Source organism: Cryptomeria japonica, chromosome 5, assembly GCF_030272615.1.
Source record: "Cryptomeria japonica chromosome 5, Sugi_1.0, whole genome shotgun sequence".
Lineage (NCBI taxonomy): Eukaryota > Viridiplantae > Streptophyta > Pinopsida > Cupressales > Cupressaceae > Cryptomeria > Cryptomeria japonica.
This window is the reverse complement of record NC_081409.1, coordinates 757,754,634-757,769,535: the sequence shown is the minus strand read 5'-3', so window position 1 is coordinate 757,769,535 and position 14,902 is coordinate 757,754,634. Positions and strand designations below refer to the sequence as shown.

General features: G+C 36.7%; 1 long non-coding RNA gene across 1 annotated transcript; it reads right to left on the bottom strand.

Moving 5' to 3' along the window:
* Positions 1 to 1,742: 1,742 nt before the first annotated feature.
* Positions 1,743 to 14,597, bottom strand: LOC131036479 (uncharacterized). The gene is made up of 2 exons (XR_009104107.2): positions 13,995 to 14,597; positions 1,743 to 2,022 (listed from the first exon to the last, which is right to left on the bottom strand). It is a non-coding gene; the product is annotated as an uncharacterized LOC131036479 (long non-coding RNA).
* Positions 14,598 to 14,902: the final 305 nt, after the last annotated feature.

The following is a 14,902-nucleotide window of genomic DNA, read 5'->3' as shown; positions in this document are numbered from 1 at the left end:
GATTGGAAGTTATAATGGGGAGAACGATTCATTTGAGAAGGCGACTGAAAGGGGATTCCATTTTAGAATAGACAAAAAGGGCAGAAAGGAGGATATGGGATGCCATCCTAAAATGCAGAATTCTGATTATAAACACCAGATTCAGAAAGGGAAGTATATGTAACCCTCGAATGGAATCAGATTGAACGTTAGTAACTAAATATACAGTAGTTCGAACATACTTATGAGTTTGGGGTACGAGTTCTTTATGCACAACATGATGGATGTTATCTGCTCATTGATGATTAATAATATGTTGTTGGTTATAACTGTTTATGATATACATGACTGTCTATAATATATATCTGACAGTTTTTGAGTGCTTATAATAGAATGTATGTCTATGACTGTATATATATCACAGCAAGCATTAATTAATATCTTGCTGTTGTTTATGTAGAATGTGTGCATAATACTGGAACTCTTCATGTGTTCCGAATGTAACCAGCCATGGTAGAGAAATTGGAGAATTACAAGTAGGGGAACGCTGATGGGGTCATCTTCTAGGTATGCCACCTCATGGTATAAGACCGGGGAGTCCCATGGGGCCAAAGGGCTACAAAGGTAACTCCTTTGAGCTTAGAAAGGATGGACTTCTAGGGCACCCTATTGTGAATGCTCCTCATGCTCTCTATCATGGTAGATGAATGCACCAAGAATGTTCAATTGTGGTAAGTAGGATAGAAGTGGCAATATTGAGGGTAACGGTTATAGGACACCTCACTAGGTACACCACCTCATATGGATGGTATGGGCCACATGAGGCCAAGAGGTATGGTATATCCGCTCTTGGGCCTAGGGTAGAGGATCTCTAGGGCACCCTATCAAGTCACCTTATCCTAGCTTCCCTATGATTGAATTTCCCCAATAAACTAGCGATATCTTATGATTAAGTTTATGTTCCTAACCCTAGTAGAAAAGTTTCTTGGAATTGTGATTAAGGGCAAAAACTAGGGCATTTACAAAAAGGGCCATTACATAGAGCAACAAGCATTATGTTATGGTTTTGTAAAATTTGGGTCATTGAGTTATGTGCAAAGTCCTATAGAGGTATTTTTAATTGATTATGAATGTTTTCTAATCAGTTGGATTTATTTGGTATTACTAAATGTTATCTAGATCATGTTTGCTCCTTTTTTTCAGTTTTGGCCTATATTATATTTTCTTAGCTCTGTTTCTCTTTCCTTTCCTCTTGATTCTGTTGCTTGTGTTTTGTTGGCTTAAGTAATGCTCATTGGAGAGTATACACTACCTAGTATAAGACATGACAATTCTTTTAGGGCTAATTCTGCAAAATTGAGATATACTTTAGGCCAAATAAATCATTTCTCGTGATTTTGAATGCATAGTCCAAAATCAAACAACTGAGGAATACAAACTTTATTTTTCTGGAAGTCATTTTCTTGTCAATTGTTCCTAAAGAAAATCATCATAGCCCTCCAAAAGAGGACCAGTTTTTAAATTGCTCAGAAATCTCAAAACTTAGATTATACAACAACAAATAACCTATTTTAAACAAGCCTTCCAATTGCTCATGAATTCCCAACATGATTATTGTTTGCAGCCATAAGAAATTAAATCCATTTGCAACATAAAAAATTGTATAAAAGTTTTCCTACACCTTAGCTTGACTACATACGAAAAGTATTAAATTTTACATAACTACTGAAATAAAATTGCTAGGACTAAAAAAGAAATTACCGTAAAATAAAGTCAATCAAACCTGCTTTGAAATCTCAATTTCTGAACAATATGCCTGTCTTGCAGGAACTCCTAATTGACACACATAATAGCCCCATTAAGGACCAAAAACCCACCATCAACTTCTCTACACGTATTTGCATTACTCTATTGCAAGCCCTCCATCTATTCTTATCCATAAGCACCTCATGTCTCTTGCCCTGCAATTGAACTTCTCAGTAATCATGATAGTCTTAAATCCTTTCTTCGTTGGCACCACATTCTTGACTGACTTGGATTGCCCTGCAGAAATAAATACAAGTGCAGGTGAGGTCGTGGTCCATCAATAGTTGTATACTCAACATATTTCCTCACCTATAAATAGGCAGATATTAATTTGTAGAAAATCCTCAAACAACATAAGCACTATTTGTATACAAGCTTCTAATATCTAAAGAAATAATTAACATTGGAAAAACACTGAATGTTATATTAATATCCTGAAAAAACAAGTAGTTCAATGGGACTCAGAATCATGTCCCAATTCTACCAAAACAAGACGGCTAGAAAAAGTAACTATTTAGTATCAATGGCGAATAAACTCACCTATGTCAATACAACCAGCTTCCCCATGTGTCCAGAGTATAGTTTTGGAATGTGTTTTCTCCCACAAATTCTATCTCGGTTCATTGTTGTATATTGCATATGCAGAGTTGGGTAGGGATGTTACTAGTTTCATTAAGTTTTCCACTCTGTCTTGGTTTGTTCTTGTATTCCTCATTCAACAAGTTGAGTGGAGATGTTACCTATTGTCAATAGATATTATTGTTCCACGAAAACCCCAATGCTTTATAACATGTTCATCATCACATAGATCTCAATTTGGACCTTAAATCTACCTTTTCTAAAGTAAATTTCCATGAAGCAATAACCTCTCAAGAAATTCATGTTTGCTAATCAAGAATGACTCATTCTATCAGATTTTATTAGGTATCATAGAGATTCATTAAGTGGACACAATCTCAGAATGTACAAGAGTATGCTAACAGTGTCAGCATATTATTAACAATACAAGAGATACGGATAGGGTATGGTTATATATGTTGTTGTGTAGCTAGGTTAGAGCCCTTCTAGGGCCGACCTAGTGCACAAAATGTCAAGTGGCCTGTCGGCCTTGGCATTTGGATATCTCAGCTATATGAGTCTAATTTGGGGCAGGCCCTATTTGGGTGAACCACTTGTGTGTAACTTGTGATTAAGTTAAATGTAACTTGCAACTAAGGGAGACTCATATGTTGTAATGGGCACCCCCTATTCGGCACTAAATTTATGTCATTTTTACTTAGTGTAATTTTGTCAAACAGTTGTCTTGCAAGCTGACTACTGGATTTTTTTGGTTCTTGATTTGCAATAGGATAGATTGGATAAATTGATATTTATTGTAAAGTTTTCAAAGTTTATTCAATATAAAAAACAACCAGACATATCAAATACCAAAAACAAGAAGATTAATGCTGATGGTATTTATTTAATTCCAACCCCAAGCATACAAATCAGATCTGAAGAATATTACAGACCATATGATAATAAACAAATTCAAACCTGAACTCCACAAGTATAGAACCTGCTGAAAACACTGTTCACACACTGTAGCTGCACTATTCACGGCACTGTTCACGTAATGTTCACGGCACTGTTCATGCACTGCTCACAGCAACTCATATATCTTCACTATCACCTTCAAACTGCTCCAAAATCTTCTTAAATCTGCCTTGTGAAAATCTAATGAACCCAGTGTGTTTCCTAAATGAAAACACCATAAATTCTCCTGACTGTATCTCACAACAGCGAGAAGAATGTTGACCAAGAGGGATTTCGTCCTCCAAGCCCAACGAATCAAATTTCTCAAGAAATCCAACAACAAGATATTAAATCTTCTCCAAGCATACCCAAAAAGAGAGCTCTCAACCTCAATTTATATCTTCTTCCTGGATGCAAACACTTCATTTCCTAAATGTGGGATAATACATTTTAGAATAAAATATTATTTCCCACAATGTACACATTAAAGGGAACTTTTAATATTTTAAACATTAGTTTATATTCCCAACCTTATAATATAACGATAAAGTTAAATATTTAATTTAACTTTACACTTTATCGTTAAATATTAAAACATTGTTGATAATCCCTTTAAATCATTGTCGCCTTCAAATATTTTTTACTGATAATTATGCCAACCAGGGAAACACTAGAAATTTCAAGTCACTGCTTGGAGACTAACTTACTATAAATAGTAAGTGTCTAGAAACCCTGTCAGAGCAGCACCGATTGGCCTGAAACTGAAAACACCTAGGCCAAAACACCTCAGGATCCCACCAATGTCCTTGTTAGCCTTCGGGACCGTGTCAGAATAGGCTAACGACACCCCATATCATGTTGCGCTAAAAAGGGGACATTACATATGTAACTTGTAATATATAGGTCTGACCCTATCCTTGGCGCCAAAAGTATAAGGCCGACTTGAGGTCTATTAGGAGGTATTGATTCATATATATGCAAGGTCATGATTGCATCAATAGACATGAATTCAATAACATGAAGGACATGTAGTGTGCTCGAAGGTGACGATAAGAGCTTATCGTCTATGGTTGGGAAGGCAACAGATCTGATGTTTGCCTGTGGTTAACGAGCACTACCATAAAATCAACAATATAAACCCTCCTAAAAGTTCTATAATTATGATTCACATCATGAATTGTGATAAAGTCCAAAAGTATATAGAGTAGCAATATGTTTAATTGATTCAACATGTCACATGTGGAACAATTATAACAAGTCCAAAATAGTACCCATTAATTATTTACACAAAATATTTAAACTTTAAATGCTTCAGGATCACTATGACTTCCAAGGTGCAGGGGACTCATAGACCTTATGGTTTGTCATCTCTAACTTAGAGAGCTCAACCTGTATGTGTTATTTTTATGCTCCCAACAAGGAAGGTATTATCCACCTTTCACATGCATGACTAAACAAAAGGATTATCAGGCAATGTTACCTATTAGCAAAATAACTGCAAGTGCTAATTGCAAAGAGATTTTTGTAAATCTTTCTGACAACATAGACAACAAAACAAACAATAAAATTCCTTGACCATGCATTCTTGGCATTTATAAAATCAAGAAAACTCAGATCATGCCCTTAAGAACAACAATGATTCAATCTATTAGAACTAGCAGTTTGGAAGAGAATTTCTCAAGATCCAAGCTCTAAAATTGTTCACAATGTACTCTTCTCACACTACAAACTATTAAAATCTAATATGGCATGTTCTTTAAAGGCTTGACTAGAAGATCAAAACCAACTAAACAAATTTTCACATTTGTTATGCAAATTATCATAACCTTACACAAACAAAAAATATTTGAATAACAATTCACATATGACCTATTTAAACAACATACAATCACAATCCAAATCCAATACATTCCTAGAGATCTACACCAAACCAGAGCTGAAAATAAAATTTAAAGTTTTTCACAATTAGTTCTGCTTAAATTACAAACCCCTACACACTCTTAATGATCTTAAGATGAGAGGTGAAAATTTTTCACAATTAGTTCTGCTTAAATTACAAACCCCTACACACTCTTACTGATCTTCAGATGAGAGGTGAAAATAAGTTCTCTAACTGTTCACAAATTGATCTATGTCAACTACAAACTCCCACAAAGCAATCCATACACAAACTAAAAATTAGAAAAAGAAAAGTAAACTAAGAGTTTTCAGTTGCTTACATAAAGCACCTGTAATTAAATGGTTGAAAATTAAATAAACATATCAGCGTTTACTAGATATAATAAAAAAATTCAACAAATGGTGAAGAGATTTTGTAGGTGAATCAAATATGCATAAATCTATGAACAAAAATTCAAAATTAAATTACAGATATTCTCCTCAGAAATCAAAAGCAATGCTTACCATCACACAAATTGAAGTACTCTTTTAAAATTTCCAATGGTTAAAGCATAGATATCCATAGGACCTGCTGCAAAAAAAGCGAATGGCCAACAAAGAAGAACACCAATAGCCACCACTGAAACAGACATGACAGGCCTATCAAAGAGAAGTGTAGCAAATGCAAAGGTAATTGCATACATTGAAAATGTACTTGGCAAGAAACCTAGACAAATGAAATGGATCGGGATTCAAATACCAAACATAAAATGTATGAATTAATTATTTTGCCACTAGAAATCATTTTGAGAAGCAACAACAAAGAAAAAAAATTATATAGGTTGTACTACATATAAAGCATCCACCTGAAAAAGCAAGTAACAAGAAGGGCCATATTTTAAAGATACATCTACTACAAGAGCTGCATCTGAAATTGCCAATGTCTAACGATCAGCCTCACAGGATAGAATACTGCCCCCTACTAGCAACCACCAGAGTTAAAATTATTATATCATTCATATGATTATATTTGATGAAGCCAAACACATCTTTTACATACTGGATCTCTCCCTACTACAAAGGAGAGTATTATTACTTTTCCTTGTCTCATTCCAAACTAAGATGAAGTTGGAGCAGCTACCACTGCATGCCAAAAAATGTATAGATGTGACCAAATTTAAAGCTACAATGAGTGCATCAAAATTCATCTTCTTGTTAATACTTTCAATGGTAATGACCATAGATGGACTACTCGGCGAAAACTCGCCGAGTTTCAAAAACTCGCCGAGTTTTTGACCCTGGCGAGTACTTACCACTTCTACTCGCCAGAAAACTTGCCGAGTTTTTGGCGAGTTTTTGTCAAAAACTCGGCAAGTCTGAGTTAAAAACTCGGCCGCCTGGGTCTCTTAGTCGAAAGCGGCAAAACAGTAATGCATTTTTTGTTTTTTGATTGTGTTTTAGGCTGAGAAGGGGGAAGTGGACTTGTAGTGAGTTGCAAGGTGATTTGGAGTGATTTTTGAGTGATTCCAAGTGGATTTGAAGGAAATTTGAAGGGGATTTGAAGGGAAAATCAGATTCCCAGGTAAGTTTTTGCATTTTTTTTCTATGCTTTTTTAAAACAATTTGTTTATTTTTTGTTGCATTTAGATGGATTAGAAATGATTCCTAGGTAATCTAAATCATTTCTAAGTTATTTGCACAGGATTTAACACTAGATTTGACAAGTTTTGTTGAATTTTCACAATTTTTTTGAAGAATCTAGTTTTCAAAAAAAAAATCAAACCCTACTTTTTTTGAAAAAAAATTTGAATGATGTCTAAATTTAATTAAACCTGTGTTGCATGGGTACCCGTACCCAACCCCCTAGAACGCGTACCGGTACCAGAGACCCATCAAAAGACGTCTCTACACATAGGAGACTCCACGTCAACGAACCCTCCCATCTCCACCCCAAATAACATGTGCAAAAGTCAAAAAGTTTGACGCGATGCATGGGCAGAAGCAAAAACCACCGACATGAGCCCCATTTTCAGACATTTGTATGACATTTTGATTTGACTCATTTCACATTTGCATACTTAAACTTCAAAGTGAATGTTAATTCTTGTTTTGAAAGTTCAATGTCATTATATTTTCAGATTTTCTATAAATTATTAAATTATATTTAAAAAAAATTTGGCATCTCCAAGTACCCCCGTCTCCTATTTTGAGAAAATAGCCGTACCAGTACCGGTACCAGTCTCCAAGTACCCCCGTACCCATGCAACCTTGATTTAAACTAATGTAGATAGTTTGCTAAATTGTTTAACTAAAATGTTAATTTTTTTTTTCACTTTGTATGTGTAGGTTAAGTAAGCATTAATCATGGCAAGGGAGCAATGGCCACTAGATCCATGCCCATCTGGATATATAGGCACCCGTCCTAGAGGTGCTAGAGATGGGGCATGGAGGTATGCCTATGAGGGACCCGATCCAGAGTCAGTTATATGCATAAAATGTGAGAAAATACTTCATGGGGGCATCAATCGTCTCAAATACCACCTTGCAAGAATAGATAGGCATGATGCTAGAGCATGCCCTGGAACCAATGAAGAAATAAAAAGACAAATGAATGCCCTACTTGCAGATGGGGAAGAGAAGAAATTGCAAAAGGAGAGGGCAAAGCTAGCCATGAGATCAGCCATAGCTGAATCTCAAGGTTTATCTATTGACCTTGAAGAGGAACAAGAAGCACTTGAGGGCATAGTGGGCTCTCGGCGTGGCCCACGTATCCGCAAACCCACCATCACCTTGCCCATTGCTTCTGCTTCCTCTAGTAGAGTACTCGGCGCTGTTCCACTTCCATCACCACGAGCAGGGTCCATAGGTGATTATTTTGTGCCCAGGAACACACCTGGAGCATAACCATCATTAGAGGCCACTGGATGGAATAAGGAGGTACATGAGAAAACTGACATTGCAGTAGCTGATTTTTGGTACTTCAACAACATTGCATTCAATGTGGCGGAGAATGCTTATTGGCTGAATTTGGTGACTGCTATGACAGTTTCAGGAATGGGGTACAAGGCCCCTTCTCGCAAGGATTTGAGTGGGAGGTTAGTAAATTACTACATAGTCCACTTGATTTCATTTTTAATTATTTTTTAGATTTCTTGTTTATTAAATCAAAATTGTGTAGTAAGAGCTAATTTCACTTTGCACTTACAGGTTGCTCACAATGGCAGTTGGTAGGGCAAGAGAAGTGATGGAGGATCAAAAAATTGAATGGGCAAATTATGGCTGCACCATTCTTTCTGATGGGTGGACAGATGGCAAGAACCGCACCATCATCAATTTTTTGGTTGCTTGCAAGGAGAATGTAGTATTCATGAAATCTGTTGATGCCTCCAACAAGGTGAAAAATGCAGAAACATTAGCTGGAATGTTGGAGCATGTTGTCATGGAGGTGGGGGTAGAGAATGTGGTGCAAATCATCACAGATAATGCAGCAGCATATGTGTCAGCAGGTAGAATCCTTTTAAATTATCACCTTTAGGCATTAGCAATATTTTCATTTGTTGTGGCTTTGTTTTACTTGGTTGCATATTTCTTAAGAATAAATTCTTCTTTTGCAAGAAGAATCCTCCAAGAGAGGCACCCCACTCTTTTTTGGACACCTTGTGCAGCACATGTCCTTGACCTTCTCTTGGAGGACATAGGAAAACTTAAGTGGGTGACTCCAGTTGTGGAAGATGCAAGGAGGATCACCAAATATATTTACAATCACCCCTGGGTCCTACATTTGATGAGACAACACACCCAAGGGAAAGATTTGGTGAGAGTTGGTGTCACAAGGTTTGCAACAATTTTCTTGACGTTGCAAAGCCTTCTTGCTGCATTGACTTCTTTGAAACAAATGTTTGTGAGTGGAGAATGGCTTAACTCACCATATTTAAAGAAGCCTGAAGGAGAGATTGTCGCATGCATAGTCCTCGACGGCCAATTTGCACAAAGGGCTGCAGAGATTGTGAAGGTTGTTACTTTAAAACTTTAATTTTTAAATTTTACTTATTCTTGATTCAAGTTTCTCATTACTAATTTGTAACTTCATTATTTAAATTTTAATCTTTTTGTAATTTGTATTTTTCAATTGTAGGTGTCAGAGCCCTTGGTTCGAGTTCTTCGCTTGGTGGATGGGGATAAAACCCCAATGGGATATCTTTATGAGGGCCAAGGAGTCTATCAAAAATTACTACAAGGGGGATAGGCTCAAATTTGATCCCATTTGGGAAATTGTTGATAGGAGGTGGAACAATCAGCTCCACCAACCCATTCATGCAGCAGGGTACTTCCTCAACCCTCGTTTTAGGTTTGGGGGTTCTTACTCAGATTCGAATGGAGAAGTCATGGAGGGCCTCAATACATGCATTGAGAGGATGGTACCTGATGTTGAGGAGAGAGACCTCATTGTGAGTGAGCTCCAAAATTATGAGGGAGGAAGGGGTAAGCTATTCTCTTCAGAGCTGGCTAGGAGAGGAAGAACCACTCAAACCCCAGGTATAACATTTGCCATTTGGATTTTGGGATCTAAAGACTAAAATGATTGATAAATTATGTTTTCTCTTTTCTCTTTGCTTTCTAACTTTTCCATTTTATTTATTTTGCAGATGCTTGGTGGCAAAATTGGGGTGGAAACACCCCACATCTCAAGAAATTTGCCCTCAGAGTCTTATGTCAACCTTGCAGTTCATCCAATTGTGAGCGCAATTGGAGCTTGTTTGAAGCAATCCACACGAAGAAGAGGAGCAAGTTAGCGCAAAAACGGCTCAATGACCTTGTCTACGTGCAATATAATCTTCGATTGCACGTAAAGAAGGTAGAGGAACTACAAGGTGGTCCAATTGACTTGGATGATATAGTTCCTTACAGTGGTTGGACATCATAGGAGCAGCCTCCATTGTTTTCCGACAGTGACATCACTGATTTGGAGAGGCAGGCTATGGAGGAGGGGGGTGGATTTGGTTTCAGGTTGGATGACATTGAGGAGGATGAGGATGAGGATGAGGATTCATTGCCAGTGCCAGAGGCAGGTGGAGACATAGCTTCATCCAGGATGGAGGATGAGTCTCAATCAACCAACCGAGCAAGGAGGCACAATCACGCCCAGTCCCATAGCAGACTTATACGACGAGACAGTCTAGACCCTCTAGTTCTACCTCTCCCCATGTTTTTGCTAGAGCTGGGAAGAGGAAGTTGTAATTGTAATTTGTAATGATGTATTTACTTTTGTTTTTACAAAAACTATTTAGTAACTTACTATTTTGCTTCTAGGCTTCCAGCCATCAGCATTCCTCATGAGGATGCGATTTTGTAGACACTTTGCATTTAAATATATCTAGAATCAGCTTGTTTCTTTTGTGTTATCATTTATTGACTCATTGGATGCATCTTCTCATTAAATTTTGCAAAAAAAAATGCACTTTTTACTAAGTTTAAGCGTGTTTTTAAGTTGCCAAGTTTTTCGCCGAGTTTTTCCAAGTTTTTCCCGAGTTTTCGCGAGTTTTTTTCCCAGGGGCTTGGCGAGTTGAGTCGAGTTGCGAGTAGTTCAACTATGGTAATGACAAAGCTACATTTTGTTGATGAGAAATAATTAAAGAAAAGATTTCCATAAACAAGGTTAAATTTTCCTAAGGAGCTTAAGTACAACATTTGATAAATTTTTACTAATAATAAATAGATGCCCAAGGATTGTTGTTGGATTCTCTTGCACTTGACATTCTAGCCTGCGTTTAGTCAGAATATGAACATATTCTATGAAATTTGACATCATGGCTGAAAATTGCAATTTGTCTCCCAGTTAAACACTTGAGTATAAATTTCATCTTAATTACTTTCTTTGAATTTGACATAGAACATCTTGGCTTGGACTTCAAGATGACCTGATACAAAGACAATAGAATTATGCAATTAACATAGCTTAAAATATCTCTAGTTCTACAATGCTAAGCCCAATATGTTGAAGAAGCTAAAAGAGATGCCTTCACCTCCATTTTAACATATGCAACAATAGCTAGAATGGTGCAACAATTAATGGCATGCATAACTATTTAAATACTATAGTCTATAGGCATGTCAAAGTATCAAAGATTCATTTCATATGTTAAAATGGCAACGTAGTCAAAAACCATACCTCTGGGAACATGCCAAATGGCAAGCTCAAAACTCGCACAGAATCTTTTTTGACTGAATAGAGCCTTTGAAACCTCACTAGGGATATGACCTTAGCCAAAGACATCTAATTTGATAACATTATCAATCAATTGACTAATGATTGGAAAGATGAGAGGATAAAATATAAATTCATTAAATTCTAGTGCACCCACAATATCTGTAACATGATGCTTTAAGTCTTTTCCAACTATCGTCCATTGTACTAATCTCCTCTCTTGACCATATTTTATGATGTGGTAATAGTGGTCAAATTGGAAAACCCATTATGAGAATCACATCAATGATGGGAATACTTTTACAATCTGTAAAATCCAATCCAATTTTCTGCCAGGATGCCCATATCTCACCAATAGTGTCTATCACCAATCATGTTCCGCCTTGAAACATCATGCTATGGCTTGTCAATCTATGATATTGAGAAAGCACTCATTCATAATCATGAAAACTGACACATCATCCTATACCAATCACACGCTCAAGCATCATTTGCAAATACAATGGCCTTCATCAAGGTATGGTTCAGGAGTCTTTCTTTTTGGGACCAAATTATTATTATATATCTAACTTATTATCATGAAAGATAAAGAAATCAACACCCCACTTCAAATTGGATAAACCCAACTTAAATTCCTCAACCACAAAACCTACAGCTTAAATCTCTGATATTGAGCAAGTATTCATTCATAGTCATGAAAAACTGACATATCAACCTATCCCAATCACATACTCAAGCATCAATTGCAAATACAATAGCCTTCATCAAGGTATAGTTCAGGGATTTTTCTTTCAGTGAACAACTTATTATTATATACCCAACTTCTTATGAAAGATAAAGAAATCAACACCTCACTTCAAATTGAATTAAACCAACTTAGATCCCAACCATAAAACCTACAGATTAAATTCTGAAAACTCATTATTATAAAAGATAAAGAAAATAAAACCCCAATTCAAACTGGATAAACTCAATTTAAATCCTGACCACAAAACCTACAGCTTAAATCCTGGCAAAACCCACATGACCAGACCTATCTTTAATCTAGACAGATAAGTAACAAAGAAGCTTCAACCATATATACCCAGAAAACACTCAATAATCTCCATAACAGAAGGCAATAAATTCATACTGTTTCACAAACGAACAATAAGGACTAGAAAAAAGACATGTACACTATCATATCAAACACCCAAGTCAACAAAACAGAGGAATTCCAAACATAACCAATCGCAGAGCCTGCAACCCATAAAACAGGGTGATGGCTTTGAAAGACACGATAGCTAACAAACAAGCTCCAACCCTATATACCCAGAAAACACATCTTAAATCTCCATAACAGGAAGAGGGAAATAAATTCATACCGTTTCACAGACAAACAACAAGAAAGTCTAATAAACAAGCCATGCCCAATGTCATATTAGACACCCAACACAAATCAACAAAACAGAGGGACTCCAAACATAACCAATCACAGCAGAGCTTGCAACGCAAAAAACAGGGTGATAGGTTAAAAAGAAACAAATGAAAAGGATAGAGAAAATATGAACGAGACTCACTCGATAATCAAAACCCCGAGTCGTTAAACAAAGAAATAACGAAATCCTGTAAATGGAGGGTAAAATTGTACCTCAATGGCAACAAGGAAACAGGAGCAGCCTTCCTCGCAATACAATAATGTGAGGAAACGAAAAACTAACTTAATCCCTGTCCGTCAAATAGAATTATTCAGTAAAACAGAATTTCATCAAAGACCCAACACACGACAGAGGAATTCCAAACATAACCAATCACAGCAGAGCCTGCAACGCAAAAAACAGAGTGTGAGCTTTAAAAGACACGCTAGCTAACAAACCCTGTATACCCAGAAAACACTTCTTAAATTTTCCTAATAGAAAGAGGGAAATAAATTCATACCGTTTCACAGACAAACAACAGAAAGTCTAATAAAAATGGCATGCTCAATGTCATATCAGATACCCAACACAAGTCAACAAAACAGAGGGACTCCAAACATAACCAATCATTCCGGAGAAAACAGGGTGATAGCTTATAAAGAAACAAAAGAAAAAGATAGAGAAAACATGAATAAGACTCACTCAATAATCAAAACCCCAAGTCGTCAAACAAGAAATCCTGTAAATGGAGGGCAAAATTGTACTTGAATGGCATGGTCCATATTTCTACCATGAGAAAACAGGAAAACATTGTTGTTTAGAGAGGCAATGTAGAGGTTGAGCTTTGATATTGGCAACAATGAGCATATATGCTCAGAGCTTTCGATGCAAGCACCTGTGGCCATGTTACAGAAAGTACAAATCATTTCCCGCCTCCTTCAGGGCACTTGAAGAACGCCTCCGGGACCAAGAGGGCACACGAAGGTGGCATTTCATGGCCCCCTTTGAAGAAGGGCAAAGGCAGCAAGACAATGTGGCTGCAGAATGAGATAAACCATATATTAATGTTCATGGGCGGCCAAATAGGTCACTGGGTTTGAAAAAGCAAATCTAGTTTACAAACGACAAAAGAATTTTTCAACACATGGAAGAAAACAGAAAAACGCTCGCCTACAAATAATTACAGTATGTAAACATGGAAGGAAATCACTTACCTGCTGTAGAGTGCATACACCATGCACAGAATCAGTCCCCATCTGGAATAGCTTTAAACAATGGATCTCCATAGCAGCTAGCGCGAACCATCACAAAAACACTATCATGACCACCACATACGCTGCAAATCACACCATCACCATCTTCTTCTTCTTCGTACCCTTCTACTTGTTTCAAATGTTGTTGGGCTTTCTCACAAACAGGGGCGCCTTTTGCTGCCTTTTTTGAGCTTGTTCTGCACTTGGAAATCCTTCTGTTGAGGTTTCTGTAATCGTTTCCTCTTTGCATTGTCCACCTTCTCACGTTTCCCATTTCTGCAATCATTTTCTTCCCCATCCTTGTCTTGTTGTTTCTCTTGCTTTTGGGATTTCTCGCCAATTGAGGTAATGATCTGAATTTGGGCACTATCCGAATACTTGAAAAGAGGAGCGGCTTGTACTAAATGTGAGAAAGAGGAGTACCTTCATCCCAGTCCGTCAAACAGAATTATCCTATTGCCGCCAAGGACGAGGGGAACATTTGAATCTCTCGAAACAAAAGTGGTGGAAGATCTTAAAAAGATAAGCTCTTAAAACTAGCCGTTCCGTTGGATCTGGACGAGATGTTTTTAAAAATTCTATTGCAGTTTTGTCCGTTTTGGAGAATTATCCTAGGCCTATATGAAGTTCTGCTTTTTTTGCTTTCTTTTTTCTTCTTCTTTTTCTTTCTTTTCTTTCTTCTTCTTTTTTTTTTTTTTGCTTTCTTATGCCTTTTTTTTTCCTTTTTGATACGATAGGAAATATTTGTATATTTGTGCAATTAAAATTGTTTATTGTATTTAAAACTAGTAAGTTGAAAAGGTGTGGAAGGTTAATTAGGGAAAATTTTGATGTAGATCATTTAAAAATTGATGTTTTTTGTGCAATTA